Genomic DNA, 22,683 nt, shown 5'->3' on the forward strand with positions numbered 1-22,683 from the left:
CAACAAAGTTTTGTCAGGGGAGATGTCTCAAGTCCAGGATAGAATTTTTGGTCAAAATTAGAGACAGAGAGAGAGAGAGATGCATGGCACAATGCCAAATTGAGATGCAGGTGACTCAGGTTCATGTTTCTGCTCTGTCTACTTCAGACTAGGGACTTGAACCTAGGTTTCCCCTATCTCAGGAGAGTGTCCTAGCCATCAGGACACTGGCTGTTCTAGGGTAGGTCTTGCATGTTCTCTTCCTCTCCTCCACTTGTTTTTCATGAAAAAAAAACCCAAAACTTAAAATGTCCCAGGTTCATTCTAATATGAAACAGTACAATTCCTGAAATCTTGAAAAGTTTCATGGGACAGGAAACTTATTTTCCCACCCACCTCTACAGCAGATGTAGACAAGACCGCTCCCCTGAAAAACTTACAATCTAAGAATACAAGCAACATTCAGAAGATGGGTATATGGCAGTGGGATACAGGAGGTAGAGTGAGACAATCAAATGTTTATTGTGACAAAGTTCCTGCTCTACCTTGGTGGGTCTTGCACTTATTGGTGATTTGCTCCCCTTGGAGCTTCACGGCAGCCCTCAACTTGGCCGTTTTTCTGAATTCACAGTCCAGGTCGACTCCTCCTGTGTCTGACCAGGAATTGGGAGGATTTGGGGGGAACTTGGGCCCGCCCTCTACTCCGGGTTCCAGCCCAGGGCCCTGTGGAATGCAGCTGTCTGGAGTGCCTCCTGGAACAGCTGTGCAACAGCTACAACTCCCTGGGCTACCTCCCCATGGCCTCCTCCCAACACCTTCTTTATCCTCACCATAGGACCTTCCTCCTGGTGTCTGATAATGCTTGTACACTTCCGCCCTCCAACAATCCGCATTCTCACTCTCAGCTCCTAGTGCCTCTTGCTCCCAGCTCCTCACACGCACTCCACAAACTGAAGTGAGCTCCTTTTGAAAACCCAGGTGCCCTGATTAGCCTGCCTTAATTGATTCTAGCAGCTTCTTGATTGGCTGCAGGTGTTCTAATCAGCCTGTCTTAATTGTCTCCAGAAGGTTCCTGATCGTTCTGCAACCTTCCCTGTTGGGAAACGGGATGTCCCTCGCTTGCTCCTCAGCTATCTGCTTTCTATTCTTTCCTAAAGCCCCCTGGCCTGGATTTTTCTTACTTTTTGAACCTGCCTTAGTTCCGCCCCCTCCCCCCACCCCCACCCCGACCGGGCCAGATGCTTTTTTGTTTCGTTTTGTCTTTCTGCCATTTTTCTCTGCTGCCGTTGAGTTCTGATCAGCTGCCAACTTGCCGCCAGCACACCCCCCCCTCACGCCTGTTCCTGGGCGCAGCTATTTGCCTCAGCTGAAACCCCCGGGGGGGGGGGAAGATTGCCTACCCGCTATCCAGAGGGGGGAGTGGAAGCCCCCAGACCCAGCCATTTTGCTGTCAGACTATCTTTGCAGTATTCTCTGCCTGCCGGAAGCCTTGGAACACAGCCAACACAGCTCGAGAAGAAGAAGATAGCAGACAGAAGAAATCACCCAGGGAAGCTACAAATCATCGTGGAGGGGGCCGTAAGACTGAGTAATTTTTTGAATTATACTCTCGTGGGGGGGAGTTTGACTGTGGCTTAATTGCGTTTGTTGAGGCACAGGGGGTGTGGCATGGAGCTGCCTCCCGATCCATCGGTGCCCCCCCCAACATTATTACAACTGTCACAGCCCCCCCGCCGTCCGTCCCTGCTGGCAACCTGCCATCTGCCTCAGATCCAGCTGTTTGCTTTGAACTTTGCCTTTCGGACTGGACATAACAGCCGACCAAACGAGACTCTTTGGACAAACGTGCATGGGTCCACACCCCCCCCCAGACAGTTTATCCCACAGCTTGACCCTATCACCGGACCCCGATTCCTGTTTTTCCCCCCTTCCAGTCCAACCCATTTGGTACCCACCCCCCCGCCTGCAGCCCGGCAGGGAGGAGCGGTTAATCTGCTTCCCCCTCCCCACTCCTCCTTCCGGTGTCTCCCCGTCTCTCCCTGCTCACAATGGCGGGGAATGAGAGGGGCAAGGCCCCTTTACCAATATTAGTTGTTCCTCCCCCACCTCCCCCTCTACCCAACCCCCGAGCCCACCCCCATCACCACCACTGTCAAAATACCTGCCACCGCCCCTGCTGGGGCACTGGCAGCAGTTGGCACCGGGGCAATTACTGCCACTGCTACGTCCACCGCCCCCCCAAATGCTAGGAACCCCCCCACCCAGCTGGCCGAAAAGGCCGGGGTGGGAAGAAAGGAAAGGGCCCCGCTAAAACCACTAGGCCCTCCGTGGCAGGGGCTGCCCCCACCGCTGTGGCCTTGTCATCGACCGTGGCACCCCCCCATCCCGCTGTTCCCTCCACCAGCTCTGCGAACGTCCCTCCCCCGGCCCCCAGGACGTATGCCCAGGCGGTGGCAGGCTTCCCCCTGCCTGCCGCCTCGTCATCTCGCCCACCCACTGCCTCCACTACCATCACCAGCGGCCGGGGCCCCTTCCCCACCTTGACCAGGAAGCACGGCGTCCGTTGCCTCCTGGTGCCCGCCTCGCCCCACGTGGAGATGTACGTGCAGGCGCTGGCGAAGGTGGTAGGACCCACGGCTATTGTGGCGGCCTCCAAAATGTATGGGAAGGTCGTTTTTTTCTTAGCTTCAGAGGCTGCCACCCAGGAGGTGGTGGAGAAGGACCTGGCGGTGGGGGGGGTGTTTGTCCCCCTACAGCCGCTAGAAGACCTGGGCGTTCGCCTCGTCCTCACCTCCGTTCCTCCCTTTCTACCCAATGCTGCCTTGTTACCCACTCTCTCCACCCTGGGGAAACTTGTCTCTGTCATCAGCCCTCTCCCATTGGGCTGCAAGGACCCCACCCTCCATCACGTCCTTTCGTTCCGCCGGCAAGTGCAGCTTCTACCGCCGGCGGCGGCGCGTGACGGAGAGGCGCTCGAGGGGTCCTTCCTAGTCCCTTACCAAGGAGCCCACTATCGGGTCTTTTACTCCACCGGAGAGGCTCAGTGCTACTTCTGCCGCTCAGTGGGGCATGTCCGCAGAGACTGCCCTTTGGCCCAGGAGGGAGGGGCACCCGAGACCCCCGAGACCCGGCAGGACATCGGCCCCATCGTTGCTGACGCCCCTGGCCGCCTGGCACCTGAAACCAACCCTCCTCCTACTCGATCCACCGCTGCTCCCATCCAGGCCCAAGAAATACCTTCCCTACAATGCCCAGGCGAGCAAGGGAGTTTCAACCTTGCTATTACCAATCTGGTAGAGCCTATGGAGGAGGGTGTGGCCAAGATATTACCAGGTATAGGAGAGGGCCCGGCCCAAGGAGAACCCCCCGCCCCTCATGCTGCCTCACTGTTACCCCCCCCGAACCCCTGAACCATCACCTCCGCCCCCCGACACGATCCCTGCTAACCAACCCCCAGATGACGCTATGGAGGGCTGGACCCTAGTCCAGGGGAAGCGAGGCAAGTGGAAGGCTCGAGCTCCGCTGCACCCATCCGATGCGGAAGCCCCCCGGAAGACCAGGAAGGGAGGCACTGATATTGAGCCTTCCACTACGACCACGAGCGAGATCCATCCACTGGTGTCAGGAGGGGAAGACAGACTGGAATTGGAGGGCAGAATCCCCCCTCCACGAGAGACCCTTCCCCCGAGACCCCTGAGGAAGCTCCTTCTGCCCAGATACCACCCGAACACCCCGCGAACCCCGAGGCTTGGATGGGGATGGGTCACGGGTTGCTGCGCAACCCCCTGGGGGCCACGGACACCCCCACCAATAAGAACCCCCCACCCGCCCCAGCCCTCCGCATGACAGCTCTCATTATTGCAACCTTGAACACCAGGGGCTGTAGAATGGCTCTCCGCAGGTCCCAGGTGCTCTCTTACCTTCAGGAAGGGGGGTACTCTGTAGTTTTCCTGCAGGAGACCCATACGGACCCGACCATCGAGGCCAGGTGGCGGCTGGAGTGGGGGGACGGGGTATACTTTAGCCACTTCACGACTTGGCAAGCTGGAGTGGCGACCCTGTTCTTCCCCACCCTACGGCCCGAGGTGCTAGGGGTCACTGAGGCCATGCCGGGCCACCTGCTGCACCTTCGAGTCCGTATGGAGGGGCTCGTGGTCAACCTTGTTAACATTTATGCCCCGCAAACGAGCCCAAAGTGGCCACAATTCTAGCAGCGGGTGTCCGACTTCCTCGGCACCCTAGATTCGCACGAGTGCCTGGTCCTGGGAAGGGACTTTAACACCACCCTCGAGGAGCGGGACCGCTCAGGGCCCAAGCCGAGCCCAACCGCCACGAACATTCTTCGAGGAATAGTCGAACATCATTCCCTAGTGGACGTCTGGCGTGACCATCACCCAGACGACACTTCCATGTTCACCTTTGTCCGGGTGGAGGCCCATCGGTCACACCACTCTCGGTTGGACAGTATTTACTTATCCCGTTTCCATCTTTCACAGGCTCACTCCTCCACCATTCGGCCGGCCCCATTCTCTGACCATCATTTAGTCACCATAACGGTCTCCCTCTGTGCAGAGAGACCGGGGCCAGCCTATTGGCACTTTAATAACAGCCTGTTGGAGGACGAGAGCTTCGTGACGTCCTTCCGGGAGTTTTGGCTGGCCTGGCGAGAGCAGTGGCGTGCCTTTCCCTCGGTGCGGCGATGGTGGGATCTCGGGAAGGTGCGCGCCCGGCTCTTCTGCCATGACTACACTCGGGGCACCAGCCAACGGCGAAATGTGGCGATAGAGCAGTTGGAACGGGAGGTCTTAGAGATGGAGTGGCACCTGGCCGCCAACCCCGAGGACCCGTCCCTCTGCGGAGCGTGCCGGGAGAAGAGGGAGGAGCTCCGGGCCCTCAAGGACCACTGGGCCCGAGGTGCCTTCGTTCGGTCCCGCATCCGCCTCCTTCGGGAGATGGACCGCGGCTCCCGCTTCTTCTATGCCCTGGAGAAAACGTGGGGGGCCAAGAAACACATCACCTGCCTTCTTGCGGAAGACGGCACCCCCCTCACGGATCTGGAGGAGATGTGTGGGAGGGCCCGTGACTTCTACACAAGCCTTTTCTCCCCAGATCCGACCGATCCTGGCGCTTGCAGGGTGCTCTGGGAGGAACTCCCCACGGTCAGCGTGGGCGACCGAGACCGACTAGAGTTGCCTCTCACCCTGGCCGAGTTCTCGGAAGCCCTCCGTCGCATGCCCACCAATAAATCTCCGGGCATGGACGGGCTGACCGTGGAGTTTTACCGCGTGTTCTGGGACATTCTCGGCCCAGACCGAGTCACCGTCTGGGCTGGGTCCTTGCAGAGCGGGGTCCTCCCTCTGTCGTGCAGGCGAGCGGTGCTCGCTTTGCTGCCGAAGAAGGGGGACCTCCGCGATCTACGAAACTGGCGTCCCGTCTCACTCCTTAGCACGGATTACAAAATCCTAGCGAAAGCGATCTCGCTGCGGCTAGGGTCCGTGATGGCGGACATGATCCACCCAGACCAGACCTATACTGTCCCGGGTCGCAGCATTTTTGACAACCTCTTTCTAGTCCGAGACCTTTTGGAACTCGGGCGGAGAGATGGTCTGTCGTTTGCCCTCCTGTCTCTTGATCAGGAGAAGGCGTTCGATAGAGTAGACCATGGGTACCTCCTGAGCACTCTGCAGGCGTTTGGATTCGGACCTCAGTTTGTGAGTTTTCTCCGGCTGCTGTATGCCTCCGCGGAGTGTTTGGTTAGGCTCAACTGGACCCTGACTGAACCGGTCAGCTTCGGGCGAGGAGTGCGGCAGGGGTGCCCCCTCTCGGGCCAGTTGTACGCTCTGGCGATCGAGCCTTTCCTCTGTCTCCTCCGCAGGAGGATGACAGGGTTGGTACTGTGGGGGCCGGAGCTGCGGCTGGTCCTATCGGCGTACGCCGATGACGTACTCCTCGTGGTCCAGGACCCGGGCGACTTGGCGCGAGTGGAGGCATGCCAGGCCATCTATTCGGCAGCCTCCTCCGCCCGAGTCAACTGGGTCAAGAGCTCTGGCTTGGCGGTGGGGGACTGGCGTCAGGTAGGCTCCCTCCCACCCGCACTTCAGACCATGCAGTGGAGTGCGGGTCCACTGCTCTATCTCGGCGTTTACCTTTCCGCCACGCACCCTTCCCCGCCGGAGAACTGGCAAAATTTAGAGGGTGGGGTGATAGAGCGGATCCGGAAATGGACGAGGCTACTCCGATGTCTCTCCCTCCGAGGGAGAGCACTGGTGCATAACCAACTAGTCCTGTCCATGCTCTGGTACCGGCTCAACACCCTGGCCCCGGCCCCGGGTTTCCTGACCCACCTCCGGAGATTGATTCTAGAGTTCTTCTGGTCAGGAATGCACTGGGCCCCTGTTGGAGTTCTTTATCTACCCCTGAAGGAAGGAGGGCAGGGCCTGAAGTGTCTGTACACTCAGGTCCGCGTTTTCCTCCTGCAGGCCCTGCAGAGGCTCTTTTATAGTGCACGTAGTTCGGCATGGAGCATACTGGCGCATGCCTTCCTGCGCCGCTTCCAAGGACTTCGATACGACCGGCAGCTCTTTTATCTTTCTCCGAGGGGTTTTCCGCGAGACCTCTCCGGGCTGCCGGTCCTCTACCAGGACCTCCTCCGGACCTGGAAACTGTTTCTAACGACCAGGTCCATGGCAGCCACTGTGGGAGCAGATCTCCTCACGGAGCCCCTGCTACACAACCCCCAGCTCCGTGTGCAGGTGGCGGAGTCCCGCTCGGTGCGCCAGAGGTTGGTCCTGGCGGAAGTCACGAAGGTCCGAGACCTCCTGGACTATGACCGGAGAGACTGGCTGGATTCCCTGATGCTCGCTCGGCGCATGGGGCTCTCCAGCCTCCGTACCCCCCGGCACGTACTTCAGGAGGTGAAGGCCGCCTTGACCCCCGCTGCTCAGGCTTATGTTAGCCAAGCCTTGTGCGAGGGCGCACCCCGCCCATCCTTTACCCCAGGCCTGCCGGACCTTTCCATTGGGCCCCTACCCTGCCGATCCCAACAAACCCCTCACCCTTTCACTGCAAGCCGGCTGCACGAACTGCAGACGGTCAGTTTTCAAATCGCACCACGGAATTATTTATACACACTCACGCTTCACACCCTTCACGCCCACACTCTGGTGTCCCGCCCCGATACAAAGTGGCGGGACCTCCTGCCACCCTTGAAGGGTGAGCAACCTCGGTGGGCCAGCCTGTATTCCACCTTGGTCCCGCGGCCCGTCGGGGACATCAGTTGGCGGCTCCTTCATGGAGCTGTGAGCACGGGCGTGTTTCTGACACGGTTTACCCTCATCCCAGATACTTGCCCTTTTTGTAATGTGAGGGAAACCCTGGCGCACATTACATTATATTTAGAGTGCGCCAGATTGCAGCCCCTTTTCCGGCTCCTCACAAATATTCTATTGCGCTTTTGGCTTCATTTCTCCCCTCACCTTTTTATCTATACACTCCCCATCCGTGGCCCCACAAAATCGCGAGACCTCTTGGTTAACCTCCTCCTAGCCTTGGCTAAAACAGCCATTTATAAAACCAGAGAGGGGAGGTTGGCCCATGAAGCGTCCTGCGATTGTAGGGCCTTTTTCCGATCCTCAGTACCTTCACGTATCCGGGCGGAGTTCCTCTGAGCGGCGTCCACCGACTCCCTTGACACCTTCGAGGAGCGGTGGGCGCTGTCCGGGGTTCTCTGCTCGGTGACCCCATCCGGTTCCCTCCGTCTGACCCTTTGATTGAGGGGAAGAGCAAGAGACGCCAGCCCCAGCTGTTGCCGCTGTGGATACCATCATTCCTGTCATCTAGGAGGGGTCCTATAATACATGGGTGTCTACCCCCCCCACCTCTAAACCGCCCACCCTGCAGCCATGCCCATCTTGCCGGGCACCCTCAGGAGAGGGATAATCGATGACACTGGGCGCGGCCCTAGGTAACTCGAGGGGGTGGAAGACCACGTGTGTCGAGGAAGCCTCCCCGCTCTAGGCCACCAGGTAACTCAGGAGGGTGGAAGACCACGAGTGTCGAGGAAGCCGCCCCGCTCTGGGCCCAAGCTAGCCTGAATACTTCTCCCTCCTGAAAGCTGCTGTGTTATACCTTCTGGTTGCGTTGTTTTGTTGTATAGTTTGTTTTGTTTCCTTTGGTAATTCTTTGTAAGTGTTACAAATAAACTTCTTTTCTGTTTTAAAAAAAAATAAAAACCTTCCCTGTTACCTTATCCAGGGACCTACTTAGCCTGGGGCTAATCTGCCTTCTATTACTCTCCTATAGCCATCTGGCCTGACCCTGTCACACTATGTAGATTTTTAAAATTTATTTACGTAAATAAAATATCAACTTTTCCCTGCTTCTCCACCTTGTCATTAGACTTTACTGCTGTTCCTTTTCTCTTTTCCTCTCATACATATGTGAAAATGGCCATACTGGTTCAGACAATGGTCCAGCTAGCCCAGTATTCTGTATTTTGACAGTGGCCAATGCCAGATGCTTCACAGGGAATGATCAGAACAGGGCAATTATTGAGTGATCCATCCCCTGTCATCCTCTCCCAGCTTCTGTCATTCAGAGGCTAGGGACACCAAGGACATGGGCTTGCATCTCTGACCCTCTTGGCTAATACCATTAATGGATCTATCTTCCAGGAACTTATCTTATTCTTTTTTGAACCCAGTTATAGTTTTGGACATTACAACATCCCCTGGCAATGAGTTCCACAGGCTGACTGCACTGTATGAAGAAGTACTTCCTTTTGTTTGTTTTAAACCTGATGCCTACTAATTTAATCAGGTGACCCCTGGTTCTTGTGTTATGTGAAGGGATAAATAACACTGCCATATTCTCCTTCTCCAAACCACTCATGATTTAATAGACCTCTATCATATCCACCCTTAGGCATCCCTTTTCCAAGCTGAAAAGTCCCAGTCTTTTTAATCTCTCCTCATGTGGAATCTATCCCATACCCCTAATCATTTTTGTTGCCCTTATGTATAATTTTTCCATTTCAAATACATATATTTTTGAGATGAAGTGACAAGAACTGCATGCAGTATTAAAGGTGTGGACATACCATGGATTTATATAGTGGCATTATGATATTTACTGACTTCTTATTTATCCCTTTCCTATAGTTCCTAACATTCTGTTAGCTTTTTTAACTGCTGCTGCATACTCCAAGATCTCATCCTTGAGTGGTGACAGCTAATTTAGATCCCATCATTTTGATTTTGTAGTTGGGATTATGTTTTTTTAATGTGCATTACTTTGTATTTATCAACATTGAATTTCATCTGCCATTTTGTTGCCCAGTCACCCAGTTTTGTGAGATCCCTTTGTAACTCCACGCAGTCTGCTTTGGACTTAACTATCCTGAGTAATTTTGTGTCATCTGCAAATGTTGCCATCTCACCATTCACCCCTTCTTCCAGATCATTTATGAATATGTTAAATAGCCCTGGTCCCAGTACAGCTCCTTGGGGGGACATACTATTTAGCCCTCTCCATTCTGAAAATTGAACATTTATTTCTACCCTATGTTTCCCATCTTCTAACCAGTTACCTTGAGAGGATGTTCCCTCTTATTACATGACTGCATACTTTGCATAAGAGCCTTTGGTGAGGGACCTTGTCAAAGGCTTTCTGAAATTCCAAGTACACTATATTGACTGGATCATCCCATCCACTTATTTGTTGTTCTAATAGATTGGTGAAACATGATTTCCTTTTATAAAAGCCATGTCGACTCTTCCTCCACAAATCTTGTTCATATATGTGTCTGACACTTCTGCTCTTTAATTGCTCACTTCAATCAATTTGCCTGGTCCTGAAGTTAGGTTTGCTGGCCTGTAATTGCTAGGATTGCTTCTAAAGCTTTTTTTAAAAATTGGTTTCACATTAGCTATCCTCCAGTCATTTGGTACAGAAGCTGATTTAAGTGATAGGTTACATGCCACAATTAGTAGTTCTGCAATTTCATATTTGAGTTCTTTCAGAACTCCTGGGTGAATACCATCTGGTCCTGGTGACTTATTGCTGTTGTCAGTTTGTTGCAAAGCAAATCCCAGATCATTTTGGGTTAATTATGTGTCTGGTAACAATCTGTTTTCCTTTTTTGCATCAGCCCTTGAATATCATGAAGTCTGAAATTTGGCTTCTTAGATTCGTTTCACAAGCCCTGGGCTCTCATCTTTCTTTGAGCAGATAAAAGAGCAAAAGAACTTTGAGTAGTGTCATGAATGACTCAGGTCCAACATCGAAGGAGAATACCATGAGATTAGGATGTTAAGATTAGATTATCATAAAAATGGGTTAATTCTGTAACATTTTTCATTCTCATTACAATCTTTAGCTCAAAAAGAATCTTCCTCTTGAATGTATTTCTCATTTTATTGTAGTCACAAGGATGAAAAAAGGTTATCATTTTCTCTGTTCTTGTTACAATCTTTTTTGTCATGAAGATGGATTAGCTTGATGCCATTTGTCAGTCTAATAATAATCTTTGCACTGGAATAAAAATGAGTCTGTGTGTGCAGAATAAAGGCATAGCAGACATTGAAGTTCGCTGATGATAGAATTTCGCCATAGGAATATATCACCATTTTTTTCTTGCCAATTCTTTCATTCATCTCCTGAGTGAACAATTTTTGTCATTCTATCTACTACAGTGACACTCTGAAGATGATGTGAAAATACAGCTAATAACTTATTTCCTTTATAAAATGTGATATGAAACTGGTTACTCTTCTAATCCAGTAATCAATAACTGGTAGTGGATAGTACAGATTTAACTTTCTTCTATTTTTTCCCCAATTTGGTCAGAGAGTTTACTGATTATTTTATTTTTTTTAAATGTGAATCCAGTTCTTGTGAGAGGTGCCAGATTGATCTGGAGAGATCACTATTAAGATTTACAAAGTGGCTCATTCTTTAGGACTATTTGGTCTTTGATGTCTCTGGTATGCAAAGGGTCACAGGAATCTCCTGGGTCTGATATCTACATATTAATCTATCAAAGAATGTTACGTAAGGTCTGTAATGAAAGCCTGTCTCACCCTGGTCAGTATACTGATTGTGAAGTATATGTGTCTGGAAAACATGTAAAGAGTTATATATTTATATTAAAAAATATGTTCTCTAGGTCTGTGAGGTAAAACAGGTCATCAACAGTAATCCAGGGGGTAAGAGACACTTATCTCTCTCTGGCTGGTAATGTGCAAATTAAGTATTGTATGGTTCACACATTTACAGTCTGAGCAAACATTAATCAATAGACACCTGGGCTGTAAGAAGAAAATAGCAAGGATTTTCCTGTGTAGGTATAAAACAACGAAATTTTTAAAACTACCTCTGGGGTGTAAATGAACCCCGCATGTATTCATTTTATGAGAAGGGATTTCAGCCAAACTGGTTGATAACTTTGCGGAAATTACTTGGAGTAAATTATCTGGTAGGAGATAGGGGAATTCCTTGTCAGTTAAGTTTGTGTTTATTATATTTTGTTCTATATGTAATCATTTGTCTTAAAATTTTCACTCTCTATCACTTAAATCTCTGCCCTTTGATTGTTAACTTGTTCTTGTTTTCACTGTATAAATATGAGTGCTGTGTGTTAAGTAAAGTGTGATCCTGCATTGAGTCTTCCAAGCCTGATGCATACCATTTGTTTGGAATAGCAGATCTGTGAGTGTCCAGTAGAACAGGGGCTCAGCACTCTGGAGGGACGCTCAGAGGGTTGTGTGTCCCTGTTACTACAGAGTGTGGCTTGTGGAGGCGTGGAAGTTAGTGCTTGTGTTGCCAGAGGCTGGTGGTTTCAGGAAGATGATCCACAGCAGGCACAGATAAGATGTCCTGACATTAAAGGCAGGTTGTGGCAAGATCCTTCATTAGCCTGGGTCCCTTGGGAAATATCACACCAGCAAAAGATGCCAATTTTTAAATTTAATTTATTGGGGATGTGAGATAGACATTTATCTAGTGGAGGCACTGATAACACCATACTTTTCCCAGAAAGGCCAATACTCAGCCTTTAGGTACAAAAAGGAAATTTCAGTCACGCCTGACTTGGATAAGTTTGAAGCAATAACCTAGATGTTGAATATCGTTGCCATCCACATTGTCAGGAATCAGGACTTGCAGACAAGCCAGTCTGTGGGCAACTGAACGAGCAGAGCTGGCCTATAGTAGGCTGTCTGATTGGTGGGAACTGTCAGCAGACCAGCTCTTAAGTCCAGTAGCAGCAGTAGCAGTTTGTTGGCTGCTCAAAGCATATCCCCTTGGTTGTGTAGATTCCTGTTCCTGCCTTTTTTCCATCCTTTCTCTTGCCTTATTCCTACCTGGGACTCAGCCTTATCACACTCCAGCTAACCCAACTCTGGCCCTCAGCTCCAATTCCTGACTTTGGCTTCTGCCATCTTGCCTCTGGCTCTGACCCTGAGCTTCTATTCCTGGATAACGACTCCTGCCCCAACCACTAGACATGGCCGCCCATATCCCAGTCACCTGCAGATGCGATCAATCGAGTCCACTTCATCAATGGGTTTTATTATTTATAGTTATTTGTATTATGGGTCCTAGAGGTCAGGACCAAAGCACTATTTTACTAAGCACTGTACAAGTACAGGGTTAAGTTAATCACTGCACTAAAGAGTGTACAGCCTAATAAACATAAAAGCTATTGATGTAATAAACTTTAGGAGGATGAGGGAAATGGTAGTCAGAATATGTGTTTACATATGCCAGGCATCTACACACCTAAGTAGTTTTGAGCTTGATATATATTATTTTGTAATAATTAATATTTAAAGAAGATGAATATCACAGGTCCCTACTGGCCATTTGCCTAGCCAATATCAGTTGGCAGTTTACCATGTTTAACACAGACAAAGTGACTCTTGAAAGGGAGATGAGAAGCCAGAGTATCTGTGATAGATGGAGAAGTGATAATCACAAAAGGGAAAACAGGTAGATTCTTGCTAATCTTCTCTTTGAAAAAGCCAGCAGTGTCCTGTGTGAGGACAGAAGCACGTAGGAACGGCTCAAAGAAGTAGTTACAGGTGGAAAACACACAGCTGGGAGTGCAGGAATGCAAGTCAGCAGCAAAGAGGTGCTGCTGAAACAGGGACAGGGCAGAACTGAAGGAGGAGAGAACACCATTTGAAGTGGAGGAAGTTGGTTTGGTCTTGCGATTTTTCTCCAGATGTTCACAGCAGCATGGGAGTAGGAGCAGAAGAAGTAGATGTTATGGGTGGGTCAGGGATGAGAGTTGGTGGGATGGACTTTTTAAGGGGAGAGAGGGATGAAGTAGTCAAGGGTACTAAAAAGGATGGAGTGGAATGAATCAATAACTTAGTCAATAGAAAAGGAGGCAGAGAGTACTGAGAGTGGCGTAGAAGCATAGGCAGTGATGGACTGGAAGCTACAGAAAAGATGTTTTGGGGACAGGTTCTAGTGACAGTTTGACAGTGTTGGAGTACATGAGGAAGTGGTCAGAGAGTAAACTCAGCAATGGGTAGATCAGAGTGCGTGCAGTGTTTTATAAAGACAAGGTTAAATGAATGGCCATTTTGTTCAGTGAATGAGTTGACCCACACCTGAAAGTCTAACAAGGCAGTGAGGGCGAGGAGCCGAAACAGTCAGATGGACTGTCAACCTAGAAATTGAAATGAATTTGACGAAAAGAGGAAGGAGAACAGCACCGATATTGCACAGGGAGGAAGGAAGGGGTACTGAAGGTCATGGAGTTTGGTTGATGGGAAGGAGTAGACGACTCGAGATTAAGCTGCAGAGGGGTAGTATAAGGAGCATGGTGGCCTAGACTGCAGAGACCTGAGTGGGTAGTAAGTCAATTAAATATGAAGTAACCGAGCAGCAAATTAATTAAATATTCAGTAATCAAATGTACAGAGAGTTAATTAAATAAGCAGAATGGAATGAGAAGCTAGTAACTGAATATGCAGAAAACAGGGATGGCAACCACTGAGATCAGAGACCCTGTTCTCACCCGAATGCAGGTACGGCTACTATGTGCAGCCCCTGCACAGCTGCTCAAGTGGGTGGGGCTTCCTACTGACCCCTCCATCCTTATGTGTCCACCTGGGGACCATTCATTGTCTTGTGCAATGCTATGTGCAACTAGAGCTGGGCAAATAACTGATTTTTTTTTGTTTGATGAGAGTTCCCAAAAATTGAAAAACGAATTAACTTTCTCCTGAACTGAATTGGAAAATGCAGACAAATTTTGGTGACTCAAGAAAGTCCATTTTGGGTTGAACAAACTGTGTCATTTGATGATTGACCCAAAATATGTTGTTTCCAGACATTTTTAAAGGGCTAAATTTACGAAATGGCTTGAGGAGGAGATGGGAATGCTTCTCACCTTACAACTTTTAGCCCAGTGGTCACAGCACTCACCTGGGATGTGGGAGACCTAGGTTCAAATTTCTGCATTAAAGCAGGGATTTGAATCCAAGTCTTTTCTCCCACCAGGTAAGTGCCCTAACCACCAAGCTATATGCTATTTTACAGTATTGCAGCTATTCCACTTTATCTAAATTTTTTGAATAGTCATTAGGCCAGAGAGCACGTGTACCTGTGGAATGACTATACAGCCTGGTGCTTAGTGCACTTGGGGGCACCCAAATTCAAGTGCCAGCTCTAACAATAATTTAAGTATTTATACGATCTGGAACAGCTTCAACAGAAGCAACTGAGAGAAATCCAGCCTGGGATAAGCTATAGGTTGAGGGTTAGGGAGGGAGGGAGGGAATGAGAGCTAAGTTCAAATCCTGTCTCCAGAGTGGGGATTTGAACCTCAGTTACCCACATCCTGAGATCATCCACTGGACAATGTCTCAAAAATCGTAAGATGGATGGTTCTTCTCTCCAATTGCAAATCCAGCCTGAATTTTTTCCCCTCCCAGCTAAAACCATTTGGCAAATTCATAAATAGTTTCAGGTGAACTGAAACTGCATTTTTGGCAAATACACAATTTGTCTCAAAAAATTTTGCTCAGCTCTGTGTAGAACACCGATTTACCATTCTGTGTATCATTTGTATTGAAAAGTGGCCTTCAAAATGTAAGCAGAAGTGAGGCAATATTTAAAAAAAAAAGTTTCCCTTCTGTTGGAATGCTTCCTTTCACACTTACCTTCAGAAATATAACTGTACTTTTTCACTTTAGGAAGCAGATGAGTATCATGTCCATTGACAATGAAATTACTGCAGTCTGGCATTTGCTTTTTTTAAAAAAGGTTTTGTAGGTTGCTTTAATTTGGTCTATGTGCAGTGTATTGCAGTCCGAGATTCCGTGTTCACTGTGCATAACTTTTTGACCTGTGAAAATGTTGCTATAATAACATATTGCAAAACCTCTTGAAATAATTCTAACATCTTTGTGCCATTAGAATTTATCTGTTATACCCCTGTGCTGATAAATGTTAAAGCGTCTTGTTATAAAGATAGCACTCAGGCTTCCTTTTCTGAAGTATCTGGACAGATACATACTGCATTATAATGCTACTTCTGACATTTCAATTCCAAGCCAAGGCCACCAGCATTTACAGCTACTGCTGTTCTGTTAAATATAAGTCAGTGAAAGATACTGATGATTTTTTTTCATATGTCTTGTACATGCTGTGCTATATCAAAGATGAAATTTCAGTTGAAAATCAGCACAAACTCTATTTTTGATACTGAAAATCTTATCTTTCATATAGACATAGGTCTTTCAAGAATGTGCTATTAGAATGCATACTGTGATGCTTTAATTGAAAAGTAGTGTAGGTAGATAATTGTGCAGATTAAAGGCCCATAGATGATGTGTGCCAATTCTGCATGAAAAAATGAAGACCTTGTACTAAGATGGGAATGAAATCAGTTCTGATAAAATAAGAGCAGACTCAGAACTTTCCCTTTAACTCCCACATGAAATTAGAACCTGTAACTTCTAAGTCAAGCTGTGAGTGTAAGTTTATTGCTAGTGCTTTTGAACAGACTGAGTTTGCTTTTAGTTTGTTAACAACTACTTTGTGTATTAAAGGGGGTTTAAGAGGACGGTCCTATCAAATTTCCACCTGTAAAATCTCAACAGGCTCATCCCAAGTTCTGTCTCATCATATTCTTCATATGTACAATATGTGGAGATATAAATGTCAGAGAAGAGTTTAAAGAGAAAGAGAGAGAAAGAAAAGGAAAAAAAAATAAAAAAGGATGCATTCCAAGCTTCGGAAAACAAGTTATCGACAAGCAGTGACCATAATCAGCTCAGTACAGTGATAGTCATATCCACTGCTATTATCTTGGTACTACGGTTATACTAAATGCTCAGTAGAATGCTTCCTGTATTCAGCTGCAGACTGCAGGAGCAAACTAGCTAAATGTGGCGGTCGTGTCGGGGATTGTCGCAGATACTGAGATTGCAGTTTCTTGGGGAAAAATATTATTTTTATTTTTTAATTTATCCTCTTCTACTTTCCCCTGAATAAGGAGCTGACTGTTCCTCTCCCCTCACCTGCCGCCTTCTCAGGACAGCGGTAAGGATGTTGGGATATCTGCCCAGTGAGGAAAGAATTGGATGGAAAGGAAGCTGTCTCTCTCTCTCTGGGACAAAATGGAGAGAATCCATGTGAGTGAGAGGCAAGAACTGGTGGGTTTGAAGGTTTGAGGAGGATGGGCGATCTGTTGTGCTCTCCCTTCACTGCAGCAGCTCTTTTTTGGGACTAGTGGGAGTGAGACTGCTTACAGCAAAAGGTTTGTGGTACTGTGATTCATGATTCAGCAGTAGGATTTCTGTTAGCACTGTGCTGTGATTTTTTTTTAAAAAAAATGGGACCTCTGAACTTTAGAATGGTTTGGACCTGGCTCTGTCCTTCATAATGGAGAACTCCAGATCTCAAAGTTGGATCATCCCAAAGCTATGGAGAAGTCTGAGGTCTAATGGGGCCAAATAGGGTTTTAATCCAAATTTTAAAATCATCTTAGAGTCTGGAATGCTGCATCACTGCACACACACGTCCATTTCACTTTGTCACATGTTTACCCTGCAAAGGATACCTGGACCATTTGCAAAGTGTTTGGTTTTGTGAATATGTTTAGAAATCTCTTAGGTTATCTGAACCTACTCTTCCTAATATAAGCTTGTTCTGTCTGGGTCTATGAGGTGGGTCTTTAGTATGTAACATGAATATCTTGCTTAGAATTTTATTGTAGGGGATCTCTATTGTTCCATTGTCTACGAAAGCATCTCAAAAAATAACTAGTCATGGCTTTACACTAAAAAAAATAAGTAAGAAACTAAAATTGATGATACTACATATGGTGTTCAGTATGCCTGTTGTATACATGAAACCCTATTCTCTTAGGAGCTAGTTATAACTGGTCTCTTGTACACAAGCATGTGCATTGGAAATATTCTGAACTCACTAAGTCTATTTTTGTGGGTAAAGATACTTGTGCAAAAGTGCATACTTGATGGGTCTGAAGTTAAAACACAACATGCTGAGAAAAGGTAACAGACATTGAGGAGAGGGGAACATAAAGGAGAAAATGTCTTACAGTGAGAGACTCACTCTGCTTAGCTTTTCAAAAAAAAGATTGAGAAATGACTTGATTCTGTGTATAAGTACTGTCACAAAGAAAAAATGTTGGATAACAAATGACTCGTTAACCTAAGGAGAAAAGCATAACAAGAACCAATGTCTGGAAGTTCAAGCCAGACAAATTCAAATTAGAAAAACGTACACATTTTTACAAGTGAGGGTGATTTAATCACTAGAACAAACTACCAAGGGAAGTGATGGATTCTCCATCTCTTGAGGTTTTCAGATCAAGACCTGTGTTTTACAGGTCAGACTAAATGATATAATGGTTCCTTTTGGCCTTAAACTCTATGAATCTCTCAAGATCATGTAACATTGTGAAACTAATCCAACCTTACAATGTTCGATAATGTGGTTCTGTTTCTATCTGAGAATGAATTATAATTAAGCATATATATGTAATTTCATTGTAGTGTGGCAAAGTAGTACAATATAACATTTCTTTTAAAAGTATTTAATAAGGTCCAGATTCTGATACACTTTCTTATGAGTACTCCCACTGAAATCAATGGGACTACTTAAACATGAGTTAGGAGATCAGAATTTGGACTTCTGACTAGTTTTTTTTTAACTGAAGTTTTTATTTTACTTTTAAAGTTTCAGAGAAATAAATATCATTTGCAATAACTGAGCCTTCTTCATAAAAAGTGATTGAGGGAAAAGTTTTAAAAAATATCTAAATGACCAAAAGATAGGAATTAATCTGGATAAAGCCGGTTAGTTTTTGAAAAAATGCAAGTAAATTGAATGTTCTATTTGCATAACTGCATTGAATAGCATGCATAGCAATTTGAGTTGCTAATACCACCTAAAAGAAAAGGAGGACTTGTGGCACCTTAGAGACTAACCAATTTATTTGAGCATAAGCTTTCGTGAGCTACAGCTCACTTCGTCGGATGCATGCTACCTAGTGCACCCATAGCATCCCTTAGCACCCTTTATCCTATAATGCCAAACAGTGCTTCACTATCATTAATATTGGTGGCCAAATCTTTAGAAGTCTGTTGCATATTAGAATAGCTAAAAAAATTAATGTAATTTCCAAGTGAGTCTTGTCACTTTTTGGTTGAAAAAAGTTGACAATTTAAAAAAGGGTGGGAGAAAAATGCTTTCTTGCTCCAGCCAAAGTAATTTCCTTTGTATAAGGTGTGTGCTTAAATTGTGGTGTATTGTAAAAAAAGCAACAAAACACCTCTCTCAACCAGTTTTTATTATAACAGTTAAAACCATGTGATTTTATCCAGAAAGATTGTTCCTCCCTTTCTCTAATAAATATTCTGGTTCAGTAAACACAAATTTGCAGTTCATGATTCACAGAATTTCCAAGGGAGGGAGAAGAGAGGTACCTTTCAAAATTTCACATCCCTCCCCAAAGGACAGGCTAAACTCAAATCAATCAAAAATGCATTAAAAGCATTCTCCAAGATAGGAAAATTCACAGGAGCATTCAAAGAATATAAAACATCAGAGCAGGCCCTCTGACATTTCAACCTACATCAGATCTTGTTCAGTGTAAACAAGACCTGATGTAAGTCAAAACAGTGGAGATTCTACTTTTAATAAGTTGAGTAAAAAAGGGTGTTTTCTTTGAATACTGTGTGGAATTTTCTCTTCTCTCTTTGTGTGCACTCAATGCACTTTTTTATATTTTGCCCATCCATTATATGGGCTTTTCATATTAACTACAAAACTGTGCTGGCATTTTACTAATATTCAACCTCTTCAAAGCAGTAATAAGAACCCCCTCATCTCCTGTTTATTAATATAAGAATGCCTTCCCTAAGCAAAGCACAGCGTAGCATCTAACAGTGAGTATGTGTCAGTCCTTCTATCTTGCTTGGACCACATATAAATCTCTATACACAAATGTGTCAGACTGCTATTTTTAATAATGAAGCAGCAAAAAGAACATACACTCTCCAGTAAACCTGTAAGCCCATAAGCCAATTTGCTCTAGAGCTGGCCCTTAGAATCACAGAGTATGACAGGTCTACTTATCTGAGTCTAGTAAATATTTGTTTATCAAAGATAAATTATAGACATGTGATTTCTGACAACAGATGTGCTACATTTCAGAAACAATTCCCCATGGGATTTTTTTCAATGCATTCAGCCTAACAAGAATCTTCATACAAACATGACTTTCTACCAGTGGCAATAGAAAGGATACTGATAAAAAGAATCCCCGTATTGTCTTTCTCAACTGCTATTTGTGAGTATAATACAAAGGCCAGATACCTTTAATTCACAAATCTAAGACATAGATGTATGAGATTTTTTTTAAAAAAATCAAATGAAATTTTAATTATGTTACTGTAAGTCAATTAATTTAAAACATTCTTAATTAAAATTTGGTTGGTTGAGTTGTGCAAGTGGGAAGTCAATTTTTCAACTGCGTTTGAAACTGATTTTTTCACTGAGACTATAGTAATTCTGCTGTGTATCATGAAAATCTTGAGCAGTGCTGCAGTTTGATGTGGTCAAACGGAGTGGTATAGAATGAAATGGAACATTTTAAAGGATGCTGTGGTTCAGTAAAATAGAAAAATATATGGCTAAACTTCAGACTGTCTGAAAAGTGTGTGAGAAAACACTGATCAGGAAAACAATCAATTATATAGATGAGTTCAGCTTTAAAAAAGCATATAGTGGATTTTGTTTTAAACAATTCAACTTTGCAATTTACTTTTAAAGAAAGCAACAAGTATTTATCGAGCAGTATATTATTATAATTTCCGGCAACTATTCAAGTAGGGAAAATTTAGCTGAGATTGAATCCCTTTAATAAGCACCATTGCTATCTACAAGTCACGTAATTAGGGACACATAAAGAAGGCCACCACAAGGCCTGTGCATGTGTTAAGACCTCAAAATTGGCCCTCCTTTGTTTAATTCAGACAACAAGAGCCTGATCCACTACTCACTGAAGTCAATAGGAATCTTTCTTTTGATTTCACTGGGTATCTTTCAAAATTTGCATCAAACTCCAAGCCTGTAGAATAGTTTTTAAGCCAATGCATGGTGCCTAATTTTTATTTATTTTATTTTTGATAGTGGAATCAGTGGATATAACAGATATAAAGACCATAACCAAGAAAGAGTTTCTAGGAACACAGAGTAACCTGGAAATGAATGGTCCTACAGTATGCTAGCTTGCTTCTCAGTACACAAGTCCATTGGCCATTGTTGGGTTTTCTGAAACTGATCACATTTTCAGAGGGTTTTTCAAAGAATCTGACTCTGAGGAAAGCTTCGCCTCTTTCACCCACAATTGGTTATATATGGCTGTGTCATAGGATAGCTGGCTCCGGAGGGGTCAGGCACCCAGCCTACCAGTGACAGGCTCTAGCTAAGGAGAATGAGCCAGCTTAGATCCACCTGTGAATAGTTAATTGCCTAAGTAGCTGGGTGGCTGTTAATCAGGTAAGGAGCTCCTGGGCCAAATAAAGGTTTATGAGGGGTCAGTCAGGAGGCTAGAACAGAGGGAGTTCCTCAGCGGAGTTGGTTAGACAGCTACTCTCAGCGTTGTGTCCCTGGAGAGCAGAGGCTCACAGAGAAAAGGAAGAGACCCAGAGAGAAGGAGCTCTGAGGCAAGGCCCAGAGCAGCCCAGGAGAATGAACTGGATGGGGCACCTCCTGGAGACTTACTAGGAACTAGCTCAGCAACTAGTGACACGTTGTCAGGGAAAGACTGGCATCTTGCTGAGGTCCAAACTCCAGGCAGGAAGTTCAGCTTGAGAGTACCCAGTGGCTACAGGGGTGAGACATCAGAATGATTAATCCAAGGGCAGAGTTTCTGGTGGAGTAGCTAACTAAAACTTTCATTTGTGTTGTCCTTTTCTGTTAGATAAATGAGACACTCTGAAGGGTCTTGCTTGGACTTGTTTATGCACCTGATGAAGGGAAATTCACAAAGGGGCTCATCTACAGTGCCATGCCTGACCATTGTGAGGGGTGGGGGTGCCAGGGTGATCTCCACACCCTTACAAGCTGTTAAGGAGTAGTTTGAATTGGCAGTTACCTCTCAGGGGTAAACTGATGGAACTTTACACTCCTTTAGGCTCATCTAATAAGAATTGTTCTGTGTGGCATGTGGGGGGAATAGCTGCTAGCAAAATACCAGACACGTGGGAGCATATTGGAAGTGGCCAGAACCAGGATGTTGGTGCCCAAAGCATTGTTTCCACCTGTGCGTAGGGCTGCTGCTGCCTTTAATTGTGCATATAATGTGTGTACATTAGATAATGAAAGCACGTAAGTTGCCTAGAGGATATTTACTAAGTACAAGACAATAGGTAAAAGTATTCAGTTCACTGACCATTCAAATGACAATTTTCTTTTAATGTGTATAGAACTTCATTGCTCCAAATTTCTACCTGCCAAAGGTGATATTTTGGTTACCAAGGGAGGTATTAAATTCTGATATTTTCTTATGTGAGTCTTATGTAGAAAATAGCGTGGTGTACTAGATGACAAAACTTCCAGCTGTTATGCAGTAACTTATCAGGTCCATACACTTAAAATTACTACTTTTGACAGAACTGAGTGATATTCAATTTTCTAGTTCCATGAATAAGACCTAATAGCTATCACAGTCAACTGCAAAGTATGTATTAACCATCTGTTCCATGGTCGTAGTTTAAAGATTATAAAATGTAAGACGATTATAAATAAAGATGATCAATAATATTTAATAAGTGATAAGGCACATAAAATAAGTAACACAGGAATTATATTATAACTTACCCCTTTAGATTTCTTACATACTCAATGTTATGTGACCAATGCAGCAACAATTTTGATGGTATATATGGTATTAACAACTGTAGCAAGACCAATGGAGACTGGAATTATTCCTTGTATATCTAACTACATATACACATAAGTGTTATTGACATTAATGGCAGTTATGCATGCATATATAAAGAAGAGCATCAGTATTAGATATTTTAACAGCAGAAAGTATCCTATAGACAGGTTTGCTACTATAGACACCATTAGTCTAAAAATCATTCCTTGTACCTAAATATTTTTTTTGCCTACTGTTGTTACAATTAAAACCTAAGTTTACTTGGAGCATAT

The sequence above is a fragment of the Lepidochelys kempii genome, chromosome 1 (genome assembly GCF_965140265.1).
Source record: "Lepidochelys kempii isolate rLepKem1 chromosome 1, rLepKem1.hap2, whole genome shotgun sequence".
Taxonomy (NCBI): domain Eukaryota; kingdom Metazoa; phylum Chordata; order Testudines; family Cheloniidae; genus Lepidochelys; species Lepidochelys kempii.